This window comes from Delphinus delphis, chromosome 14 (genome assembly GCF_949987515.2).
Source record: "Delphinus delphis chromosome 14, mDelDel1.2, whole genome shotgun sequence".
Taxonomy (NCBI): Eukaryota; Metazoa; Chordata; class Mammalia; order Artiodactyla; family Delphinidae; genus Delphinus; species Delphinus delphis.
Genome location: NC_082696.1, coordinates 68,386,494 through 68,399,292, shown reverse-complemented (window position 1 = coordinate 68,399,292; position 12,799 = coordinate 68,386,494). Strand labels below are relative to the sequence as shown.

The window sequence follows — 12,799 nt, the reverse complement described above, 5'->3', positions numbered from 1 at the left end:
TTTGTTGTAAAGCTGGTTTGGTGGTGCTGAATTCTCTTAGCTTTTGCTTGTCTGTAAACGTTTTAATTTCTCCGTCAAATCTGAATGAGATCCTTACTGGGTAGAGTAATCTTGGTTGTCGGTTTTTGTCTTTCATCACTTTAAATATGTCCTACCACTCCCTTCTGGCTTACAGAGTATCTGCTGAAAGATCAGCTGTTAACCTTATGGGGATTCCCTTATGTGTTACATGTTGTTTTTCCCTTGCTGCTTTTAATATTTGCTCTTTGTATTTAATTTTTTGTAGTTTGATTAATATGTGTCTTGGCGTGTTTCTCCTTGTATTTATCCAGTATGGGACTCTCCGTGCTTCCTGGACTTGAATAACTATTTCCTTTTCCATTAGGGAAGTTTTCCACTATAATCTTTTCAAATATTTTCTCAGTCCCTTTTCTTTTCTCTTCTTCTTCTGAGACCCCTATAATTCGAATGTTGGTGCATTTAATGTTGTCCCAGAGGTCTCTGAGACTGTCCTCAGTTCTTTTCTTTATTTTTTCTTTATTATTTTCTGCAGTAGTTATTTCCACTATTTTATCTTCCAGGTCACTTATCCGTTCTTCTGCCTCAGTTATTCTGCTATTGATCCCTTCTAGAGATTTTTTAATTTCATTTATTGTGTTGTTCATCTCTGTTTGTTTGATCTTTAGTTCTTCTAGATCCTTGTTAAACGTTTCTTGTATTTTCTCCATTCTACTTCCAAGATTTTGGATCATCTTTACTATCATTATTCTGAATTCTTTTTCAGATAGACTGCCTATTTCCTCTTCATTTGTTAGGTCTGGTGGGTTTTTATCTTGCTCCTTCTTCTGCTGTGTGTTTCTCTGTCTTCTCATTTTGCTTAACTTACTGTGTTTGGGGTCTTCATTTCTCAGGCTGCATGTTCGTAGTTTCCATTGTTTTTGGTGTCTTTTCCCAGTGGCTAGGGTTGGTTCAGTGGGTTCTGTAGGCTTCCTGGTGGAGGGGACTAGTGCCTGTGTTCTGGTGGATGAGGCTGGATCTTGTCTTTCTGGTGGGCAGGTCTACATCTGGTGGTGTGTTTTGGGGTGTCTGTGACCTTATTATGATTTTAGGCAGCCTCTCTGCTCTTGGATGGGGTTTTCTTCCTGTCTTGCTAGTTGTTTGGCATAGGTTGTCTGCTCTGTAGCTTGCTGGTCATTGAGTGGAGCTGGGTCTTAGCATTGAGATGGAGTTCTCTGGGAGATATTTGCCATTTGATATTATGTGGAGCTGGGAGGTCTCTTGTGGACCAGTGTCCTTAACTTGGCCCTCCCACCTCAGTGGCAAAGCCCTGATGCCTGGCTGGAGCACCAAGAGCCTGTCCTCCACACGGCTCAGAATAAAAGGGAGAAAAAGAAGAAAGAAAGAGGAAGGTACAATAAAATAAAATAATATTATCAAACTAAAAAATGATTATTAAGAAAAAAAAATTTAAGTAATAAAATAAAAAACGGTCAGACAGAACCCTAGGACAAATGGTAAAAGCAGAGCTATACAGACAAAATCACACACAGAAGCATAAACATACATACTCACAAAAAGAGAAAAAGGCAAAAAAATATATATATCGTTGCTCCCAAAGTCCACCTCCTCAATTTGGGATGATTCGTTCTCTATTCAGATATTCCACAGATGCAGGGTACATCAAGTTGATTGTGGAGCTTTAATCCGCTGCTCCTGAGGCTGCTGGGAGGAATTTCCCTTACTCTTCTTTGTTCTCAGAGCTGCCGGGGCTCAGCTTTGGATTGGGACCCGCCTCTGCCTGTAGGTCGCCTGAGGGCGTCTCTTCTTCGCTCAGACAGGACGGGGTTAAAGGAGCAGCTGATTCGGGGACTCTGGCTCACTCAGGCCAGGGGGAGGGAGGGGTACGGATGTGGGGCGAGCCTGCGGTGTTAGAGGCCAGCGTGATGTTGCACCAGCCTGCGGCGCGTCGTGCGTTCTCCCGGGGAAGTTGTCCCTGGATCACGGGACCCTGGCAGTGGCGGGCTGCACAGGCTCCCGGGAGGGGTGTGGATAGTGACCTGTGCTCGCACACAGGCTTCTTGGCGGCGGCAGCAGCAGCCTTAGCGTCCCATGCCCGTCCCTGGGGTCCGCGCTGATAGCTGTGGCTCGCGCCCGTCTCTGCAGCTCCTTTAAGTGGCCCTCTTAATCCCCTATCCTCGCGCACCAGGAAGCAAAGAGACAAGAAGTCTCTTGTCTCTTCAGCAGCTTCAGACTTTTTCCCGGGCTCCCTCCCCGCCGTGGCTCACTAGCCCCCTTCAGGCTGTGTTCACGCAGCCAACCCCAGTCCTCTCCCTGCAATCTTACCTCCAAAGCCCAAGCCTCAACTCGCAGGCCCCGCCCGCCCTGGCGGGTGAGCAGACAAGCCTCTTGGTCTGGTGAGTGCTGGTCGGCACCGATCCTCTGTGCGGGAATCTCTCCATTTTGCCCTCAGCACCCCTGTTGCTGCGCTCTCTTCGTGGCTCCGAAGCTTCCCCCCTCTGCCACCAGCAGTCTCTGCCCACGAAGGAGCTTCCAGTGTATGGAAACCTTTCCTCCTTCACAGCTCCTTCCCACTGGTGCAGGTCCCGTCCCTATTCTTTGTCTCTGTTTTTTCTTTTTTCTTTTACCCTACCCTGGTACGTGGGGAGTTTCTTGCCTTTTGGGAGGTCTGAGGTCTTCTGCCAGCATTCAGTAGTTGTTCCATAGGAGTTGTTCCACATGTAGATGTATTTCTGATGTATTTGTGGGGAGGAAGGTGATCTCCACGTCTTACTCTTCTGCCATCTTGAAGCTCCTCCCATTAGGTAGTGTTCTAATTGTATTCTTTTACATGTAGCTGTCCAGTTTTCCCAGCACCACTTATTGAAGAGGTTGTCTTTTCTCCATTGTATGTTCTTGCCTCCTTTGTCATTAATTAGGTGCCCATATGTGTGTGGGTTTATCTCTGGGCATTCTATCCTATAACATTGAGCTGTGTTTCTGTTTTTGTCCCAGTACCATACTGTCTTGATTACTGTAGGTTTGTGGTATAGTTTGAAGTCGGGGAGGCTGATTCCTCCAACTCTGTTTTTCTTTCTCAAGATTGCTTTGGCTATTTGGGGTCTTTTGTGTTTCCAAACAAATTGTAAAATTTTTTGTTATAATTCTGTGAAGAATGCCATTGGTAATTTGATAGGGATTGCATTGAATCTGTAGATTGCTTTGGGTAGTATAGTCATTTTCACAATATTGATTCTTCCAATCCAAGAACATGGTATATTTCTCCATCTGTTTATGTCATCCTCGATTTCTTTCATCAGTGTTTTATAGTTTTCTGAGTGCAAGTCTTTTGCCTCCTTAGGCAGGTTTATTCCTAGGTATTTTATCCTTTTTGTTGAAATGGTAAATGGGAGTGTGTCCTTAATTTCTCTTTCTGATTTTTCGTTGTTGGTGTATAGGAATGCCAGAGATTTCTGTGCATTAATTTTGTATCCTGCAACCTTACCAAATTCATTGATTATTTCTAGTAGCTTTCTAGTGGCATCTTTAGGATTTTCTATGTATAGTATCATGTCATCTGCAAATAGTGACAGTTTTACTTCTTCTTTTTCAATTTGTATTCCTTTTTTTTTTTCTTTTTCTTCTCTGATTGCTGTGGCTAGGACTTCCAAAACTATGCTGAATAAGAGTGGTGGGAGTGGACATCGTTGTCTTGTTCCTGATCTTAGTGGAAATGCTTTCAGTTTTTCACTATTGAGTATGATGCTTGCTCTGGGTTTGTCATATATGGCCTTTATTATGTTGAAGTAGGTTCCCTCTATGCCCATTTTCTGGAGAGATTTTTTTTTTTTTTTTTGCCGTACGCGGGCCTCTCACTGTTGTGGCCTCTCCCGTCGTGGAGCACAGGCTCCAGACACGCAGGCCTAGTGGCCATGGCTCACGGGCCCAGCCGCTCTGTGGCACGTGGGATCTTCCCAGACCGGGGCATGAACCCGTGTCCCCTGCATCGGCAGGCAGACTCTCACCCACTGCGCCACCAGGAAAGCCCTCTGGAGAGTTTTTTGTCATAAATCGGTGTTGAATTTTGTCAAAAGCTTTTCCTGCATCTACTGAGATGATCATATAGTTTTTATTCTTCATTTTGTTATTATGGTGTATCACACTGTTGACTTGTGTATATTGAAGAATCCTTGCATCCCTGGGATAAATCCCACTTGATCATGGTATGTGATCCTTTTAATGTGCTGTTGGATTCTGTCTGCTAGTATTTTATTCAGGATTTTTACATCTATGTTCATCAGTGATATTGGTCTATAATGTCTATTTTTGTGATATCTTTTTCTGGTTTTGTATCAAGGTGATGGTGGCTTTGTAGAATGAATTTGGGAGTATTTCTCCCTCTGCAATATTTTGGAAGAGTTTGAGAAGGATTGGTGTTAGTTCTTCTCTATATGTTTGATATAATTCGCCTGTGAAGGCATCTGGTCCTGGACTTCTGTTTGTTGCAACATTTTTAATTACAGCTTCAATTTCATTACTTGTGATAGGTCTGTTTATATTTTCTAATTCTTCCTGGTTCAGTATTGGAAAATTGTACGTTTCCAAGAATTTGTCCATTTCTTCATGGTTGTTCATTTTATTGGCATATAGTTGTTTGTAGTAGTCTCTTATAATCCTTTGTATTTCTGCAGTGTCAGATGTGATTTCTCCTTTTTCATTTCTAATTTTTTTGATTTACCTCCTCTCCCTTTTTTTTCTTGGTGAGTCTGGCTAAGGGTTTATCAATTTTGTTTATCTTCTCAAAGAACCAGCTTTTAGTTTTATTGATCTTTGCTACTGTTTCTTTGTTTCTATTTATTTCTGCTCTGGTCTTTATGATTTGTTTCCTTCTACTGACTTTGGGTTTTCTTTGTTCTTTCTCGAGTTGTTTCAAGTGTAGGCTTAGATTGTTTAGTTGAGATTTTTTTTGTTTCTTGAGGTGAGATTGAATTGCTATAAACTTCCCTCTTAGAACTGCTTTTGCTGCATCCCATAGGTTTTGGGTTGTCGTGTTTTCATTGTCATTTGTTTCTATGTATTTTTAAATTTCTTTCTTCAGTGATCTCTTGGTTATTTAGTAGCACACTGTTTAGCCTCTGTGTATTTGTGTTTTTTACAGTTTTTTTTCCTGTAATTGATTTCCAATCTCATAGCCTTATGGTCAGAAAAGATCCTTAATATGGTTTCAGTTTTCTTAAGTTTTCCGAGGCTTGATTTGTGACCCAAGATGTGATCTATCCTGGAGAATGTTCCATGTGCACTTGAGAAGAAAGTGTATTCTGCCACTTTTGGGTGGAATGTTCTATAAATATCAGTTAAATCTATCTGATCTATTGTGTCATTTAAAGCTTGCGGTTTTTTATTTATTTTCTGTTTGGATGATCTGTCCATTGGTGTAAGTAGGGTGTTAAAGTCCCCTACTATTATTGTGTTAATCTCATTTCCTTCTTTCATGGTTGTTAACATTTGCCTTATGTATTGAGGTGCTCCTATGTTGGGTGCATAAACATTTATAATTGTTATATCTTCTTCTTGGATTGATCCTTTGATCATTATGTGGTGTCCCTCCTTATCTCTGGTAACAATCTTTATTTTAAAGTCTATTTTGTCTTATATGAGTATTGCCACTCCAGCTTTCTTTTGATTTCCATTTGCATGGAATATCTTTTTCCATCCCTTCACTTTCAGTCTGTATGTGTCCCTAGATCTGAAGTGGGTCTCTTGTAGACAGCATATATATGGGTCTTGTTTTTGTATCCATTCAGCTAGTCTGTGTCTTTTGGTTGGGACATTTAATCCATTTACAGTCAAGGTTATTATCGATATTTATGTTCCTATTACCATTTTATTAATTGTTTTGGGTTTGTTTTTGTGGGTCTTTTTCTTCTCTTGTGCTTCCCGCTTAGAGAAGTTTCTTTAGCATTTGTAAAGCTGGTTTGGTGATGCTAAATTCTCTTAGCTTCTGCTTGTCTGAAAAGCTTTTGACTTCTCCATTGAATCTGAATGAGATCCTTGCTGGGTAGAGTAATCTTGGTTGTAGGTTTTTCTCTTTCATCACTTTAAGTATATCCTGCCACTCCCTTTTGGCCTGCAGAGTTTCCACTGAAAAATCACCTGGTAACCTTATGGGGATTCCTTTGTATGTTATTGTTTGGTTTTCCCTGGCTGAGTTTAATATTTTTTCTTTGAATTTAATTTTTGTTAGTTCGATTAATATGTGTGTTTATGTGTTTTTCCTAGGTTTCATCCTGTATGGGACTCTCTGTGCTTCCTGGACCTGGGTGACTGTTTCCTTTCCCATGTTGGGGAAGTCGTCCACTATAATCTCTTCAAATATTTTCTCAGACCCTTTCTTTTTCTCTGTTTGTTCTGGGACCCCTGTGATTCAAATGTTGGTGCATTTAGTGTTGTTCCAGAGGTCTCTGAGATTGTCTTCAATTCTCTTCATTCTTTTTTCTTTATTCTTCTCCTTGGCAGTTATTTCTACCATATTGTCTTCCAGCTCACTTATTCGTTCTTCTGTCTCAGTTATTCTGTTATTGATTCCTTCTAGTGTATTTTTCATTTCAGTTATTGTGTTGTTCATCTCTGTGTGTTTGTTCTTTAGTTCTTCTAGATCTTTGATAAAAATTTCTTGTATTTTCTCAATCTGTGCTTCCATTCTATTTCCAAGATTCTGGATCATCTTTATTATCATTACTTTGAATTGTTTTCCAGGTAGATTGCCTATTTCCTCTTCATTTATTTGGTCTTGTAGGTTTTTACCTTGCTTCTTCATCTGTGACATATATTTTTGCCGTTTCATTTTTTTTCTTTTATGAGTGGGATTGTGTTCCTGTTTTACTGGTTGTTTGACTTGAGGCTTCCAGCACTGCAGTCTGTAGGCTATTGGGTAGAGCTGGGTCTTGGTGCTGAGATGAGGACCTCCATGAGACCTCACTCTTATGAATATTCCCTGGGGTCTGAGGTTCTCTGTTAGTGCAGTGGTTCAGACTCAGAGCTCCCACCACAGGACCTTCGGCCTGACCCCGGGCTCACAAACCCAGATCCCGCAAGCTGTGTAGGGTGGCAAAAAAAAAACAACAAAACAAAGTAAAATTAGACTAGGAAACTAGCAGATATGTTAGAAAGAATGTAAAAATAAAAATATAGATGAATCAACAACTGTAAGTACCTCAGTACCACAATAGTAAAAAAGAGGAGGAGGAAAAAGAAAAAAAAAAGGTGGGGGGAGGCTGTGGCTGTGGAGGGCAAGACCTAAGCAAGGGCGAGGTTTGGGCAGTGGGTAGGGCCAATGCTCAGGACCCACAGGGCTGGAAAAAGCCCTGGGGGCTGTGGGAGGTGGGGCTTAGGCTCAAGGAACATAAGGGGCCCAGGCGTGACCCCCACCCCTGGTCTCAGAGGGCAGGAGACCTCACCTGGGAGCCCAGCAGGCTTCCTGGGCTTGAGTGGGCAGGGCAAACACCCTCCTCTCCTCTCCTGCTCCTACAGTCTGTGGTCTGGGAGGGCCCCTCCCACCTGCCTCTCCTCATCTCCCTGGCCTCCCTCCTATGCCCCCAGGACCAATGTGGCCGGCGGGGAGGGGTGGGCCTTGGTGGGCAGGGGACCAGCCTGGGAGCTCAGCAGGCTCCCTGTGCCTGAGTGGGTGGGGCAATCACCCTCCACTCCTCTCCTGCTCCTCCTGGATGGTCCCTCCTGCCTGCCTCTCCTGATCTCCCCGGCCTCAGGAGCGCCAATCCTGTCTGGCCTCCACTTCTCCCCACTCAGTCCCCCTAAATCCTACTGGTTCACTTTGGGGTTCCTCCCATCTTCCTGGGCATCAGAGTCCCCCACCAGTGGCAGGCAGGTGCCCTAGTTGTGGGGAGATGCTAACTCTACATCTTCCCACACTGCCATCTTGACTCCGCTGGGTGCTGAGATATATATTTTTAAACGCTGGGATATATATTTTTAGATATATATTTTTAAATGCTGGGATATATATTTTTAGATTCTGTTCTGCTCTATTCTGTCCCATGAGTCTATTTGTGTATCTCTAGGTCAATAGCGTTTGATATCTATTAGGTCAAGTCCTCCCTTACTAGTCTCTCTTTTTTTTCCAAAATATGTATTTTTTTGATTTGTAGCATTTATTCTTTCATTAAAATGTTTAAATCATTTTATTCAACTTTCCAATTCTCCCTTACCATAACATTCCTTTGGAATTCTATTTAGGATTGCATCAAATGCATTTATTAATTTTGTGAGAATTGACATTTTCTGATATTGTTTTTCAAGCCAATAAAAAGGTATTCATTTCCATTTTTTCCAACGTTATTTAACTCCCTGACCCTTGACCTCTGCCAATAAGATGAGACCTTTAAAATACTTTTGCTTCCTCCTTCAGTTCATCCTCAACCCTAGATGACACCTTGGAATATGTTTTAATTTTTCTAAAAAAATAAATATTTTTATTTTTAGACTATTATTAGCACTTACCTTGCCGTATTCATTCATACGTTCAACTAAACATTTACTGAGAACCTATGCTATGCACAGTTTGAGGCACTAGGGGTATATCAAGCCAAAAAACCCACAAAACTCTGCTGTCAGAATTTATGTATGGGGAGACAGATACTAGACAAAATAAATGAGTAAGTTATATACTATACAGCATAGTATTTAACACTTTTAATAGGTGATAAATGTTATGGAGAAAACCAGAGCATGAATGTAGGATGGAAGGTCACAGCACTGAGCAGAGAGTGCATTAAAATGTTAAATAGTGTGATCAGGGAAGGTCTGATGGAGAATGTGGCACTGGAGAAAAAACTTGAAAGATGTGAGAAAGAGAGCCATGTGGATGTCTGAAGAAAGCCAATCCAGGCAGAGGAACAAATAAGAATACACTGAGGAGGGATCATGCCCAACCTATTCAGGAACAACAGAGAGATGAGAGTGATGGAGATGGAGTAGAGGGGTGGGGTGGTCAGAATATTAGGAGATGGGGTCTTAGAGGTTACAGGAGTTAGGTCACATAGGACCTTGCTACCTATTACAAAGACTTCAACTTGTTTATGACTGAGCAGTGTTACTCAACCATAAAGAAGAATGAAGTATTGCCATTTGCAGCAACATGGGTGGACCTAGAGACTACCATATTAAGTGAAGTAAGTCAGACAGAAAAAAACAAATACCATATGATATCACTTATATGTAGAATCTAAATATGACGCAAATGAACTTATGTACGAAACAGAAACAGACTCACAGACATAGAGAACATATTTGTGGTTGCCAAGGGAGAGGGGGCTGGGGGAGGAGGAATTGGGAGTTTTGGATTAGCAGATGCAAACTATTATATATAGCATGGCTAAACAATAAGGTCCTACTATATATATAGCACAGGGAAATATACTGTGATACATCATAATGGAAAAAATATAAAAAGAATGTATATATGTGGAATCTAGAAAAATGGTGTAGATGATCTTATTTGCAAAGAAGAAATAGAGACACAGACATAGAGAACAAACGTATGGATACCAAGGGGGAAGGGGTGGGAGGATGAGATGAATTGGGGGATTGGGATTGACATATATACACTACTATGTATAAAATGGATAACTAATGAGAACCTACTGTATAGCACAGGGAACTCTACTCAGTGCTCTGTGGTGACCTAAATGGGAAGGAAATCCAAAAAAGAGGGAATATATGTATACATATGGCTTATTCACTTTGCTGGACAGCAGAAATTGACACAGCAGTGTAAAGAAACTATACTCCAATTAAAAAAAGAATATATATATATATATATATATATATATATATATATATATATATATATAACTGAATCACTTTGCTGTACAGTAGAAATGAACACAACATTGTAAATCAACTATACTTCAATAAAATAAATTTTAAAAAAACCCATTTGAAAAAAAAGACTTCAACTTTCACCTCAGAGAAATGGAATAAATCCTTGGACAGTTCTTAAAAAGAGCACCATGTTCTGAGTTAATGTGTCAACAGAATGATCAGTCTGACTGCTTTGTTAAGAGTAAAGTGGAAAAGAACAACATGAGTTAGGAAACTGTAGGAATAATCTAAGCAAGAAATAATGGTCTTATGGACCAGGGGACTAGTGGTGACAAGTGGTCAAAAAAGGTTATATTTTTAAGATAGTAGAGCCAATAGGAGTTGCTGAGGGATTAGATGTGGGGTGTATGAGAAAGAAAGAGGTCAAGGATAACTCTAAGGATTTTTGCCTGAGCAACTGGAAAGATTGAATTCCATTAACTGAGACAGAACATCACCAGAGGAACCAGGTGGGGTGGGGAGTAGAGGTAGTGAATCAGGAGTTTGACTTTTGACATGGCTATTAGACTTCCAAGTAGCTGAGACAGAGTTGGATGCACCAGATTGGTATTCAGGAGAGAGAGCCAGACTGGAGATCTACATTTAGGAGGCGTTAGTGTATGATTGGTATTTGAAAGTATGTACCTGGGTAACATTATCACTGAGGAGATAATGAAAAGAAGAAACCCAAGAATTTTCCCAAAGTGAAAAGATGAAGATAGGAGGAGCCAGCAAAAGAAAACAGAAAAAATGGCTAGTGAGGTAGGAAGAAAACCAGGAGAATGTGGTATCTTGTAAGCCAAATAAAGAAAGTATTTCTAGAATAGGGGATGATCAACTCTGCCAAATGCTGCTGATGAGACAAGATGAAGGTATCAGTATAATTGCCCAGTGAAGTAAGCAACATGTGGAGGTCATTGCTGACCTCAAGAAGAGAAGCTTTTGTCATGTGGATGACGTAAAAGAAGGTTTAAAAATTTAAATAGCACAAACTTTTGGATAGCATCTAAAAAAGGAAGTGATAAATTTATTAAAATTGGCATTATATTTACACTTGGATTGTTAACTATAATTTTATTTCTTTATCTCAATTTTTTTCATTGTCAATTAGCAAGAGATAAAAGGCATCTTCATCTCATATTGAACACTTTGTGGTTCTCAGTAGGTGTTTATTGAATAAGTAGGTATGCATTTCTCATTCTAACACTAACTAGCAAGGGATACCCTCATTGAGTCAGCATACTCACAGAATGACAGGAGTCAAGACCACCAATGGTCTCCTTAAATGAAAAAAGTATTCTTTTACAGTAGTACCTACAAGATCTCAGTTGATGGCTATACTAAATGGTAAAGTGAAATAACAATAATTCTAGTCCAGAGTCCTAACCCCAACTTAAATAATATTTGAAAGTTCCTAGTTAGGCCGTGAAGGGGAAAAAAATGTCACCTATAACAGATGGCTCTACTATATGCCATTTAATCAAAGAACCAACTGTCCTTTAAAGCTTTGTTTTCAAAATGATCTATATATTTAAAATATAAGTAGTAGGAGAAATAATAGCCCAGGGAAACAATGCAATCCATTTTTTTTTTAAACTGGCTTCATTCACTTTATTTTTCTCATAGAAAATTAAGTGGTGATTACAGCTAGAGCCTGGGTCCTCTGCACGGAAACTCTGGTGTGGGTCTTTACAGGATGGTCGATGAATTCCTGATACAGAGACCTGGTGAACACCGTCTATTTCCAGAGATCAGGAGTGAGATAACTGTAGGTCTTGGAAATGGCACCAAAAGTGGTCTTGGCGAAGTTGCCCAGGATGGCAGCGCAGCCCCTGGCAGAGGTGTAGCAGTTGTCAATTCCAGCCATCAGCAGTAGCTTCTTGGGCACAGGGGCTGAGATGATTCCAGTGCCCCTGGGGGCAGGGATGAGGCACACCAGCATAGAGCCAGTGGCCAGTCACCTTGCAAGGGACGGTACGGAGCTTGCCAATCTTGTTCCCCCAGTATACTTGCCACACGGGGACGATGGAGAGCTTGTCCAGAATGATGGCCCCACTGAAAGCAATGGCTACCTCCTAAGAACACTTGACACCCAAACCAACATGTCTGTTGTAATCCCTGATGGTGACAAATGCCTTGAACCTGGTCTGCTGGCCAGCACATGTCTGCTTTTGCACAGACATGAGCTTCAAAACCTCATCCTTGAAGGACGCCCCCAAGAAAATGTCAATGATCTCAGATTCCTTGATGGACAGAGAGAAGAGGTAGATCTCTTCCAAGGACTAGATCTTCATGTCCTTGACCAGGCGGCCTAGCTTGGTGACAGGGAGCCACTTCTTGTCCTTGGCCTTGCCTCTGTGAGCTCTGTGGCCTCGGCCCTGGCCCCGGCCCTGACCACAACCCTGGCCCTGGCCCCGGACATCGCTGCCGAAGCCTCTGTGGAAGCCACCACGGCCTCCCATTCCAGGGTCCCCGGGGCCTCTGGGCCCTCCCACAGCACCGGCATCATCCGCCATTTGGTGTTTTTACAGAAAAGGTTTTGGTAAAAAGTGTCTTCATGTGAGAATTGCATATTAGATAGAGATCAAACATGAAAGAAAAAGAGGCAGAAGAAAATATTGTAAGAGATAATATTTATAGTTCCACTTCAGTGGACTTGGTGAACAAAGAAGCAACTGTGGGGGTGGAGTCAAGATGGCAGACTAGGAGGACATGGAATTCACATCTCCTCACAATGAGGGCACCTACCAGGCACCGGTGGGGGACCGCGGACACCTAAGGGGATGGGAGGAACCCCCAGTGACCGGGTAGGACGTGGGGCATGAGGGGAGTGAGGGGGGAGGAGAAGTGGAGGTGAGATAGGACTGGCACCCCTCAGGGACAGCTGGGGGAAGGGAAGGGATCCCACGCCCAAAGGGGGAAA

The 12,799-nt window shown here is 41.8% G+C and overlaps 1 pseudogene; it reads right to left on the bottom strand.

The window, feature by feature from the left end:
* Window positions 1-11,506: 11,506 nt before the first annotated feature.
* On the bottom strand, window positions 11,507-12,392 carry LOC132437359 (small ribosomal subunit protein uS5 pseudogene; annotated as a pseudogene).
* Between the last annotated feature and the right edge of the window lie 407 nt (window positions 12,393-12,799).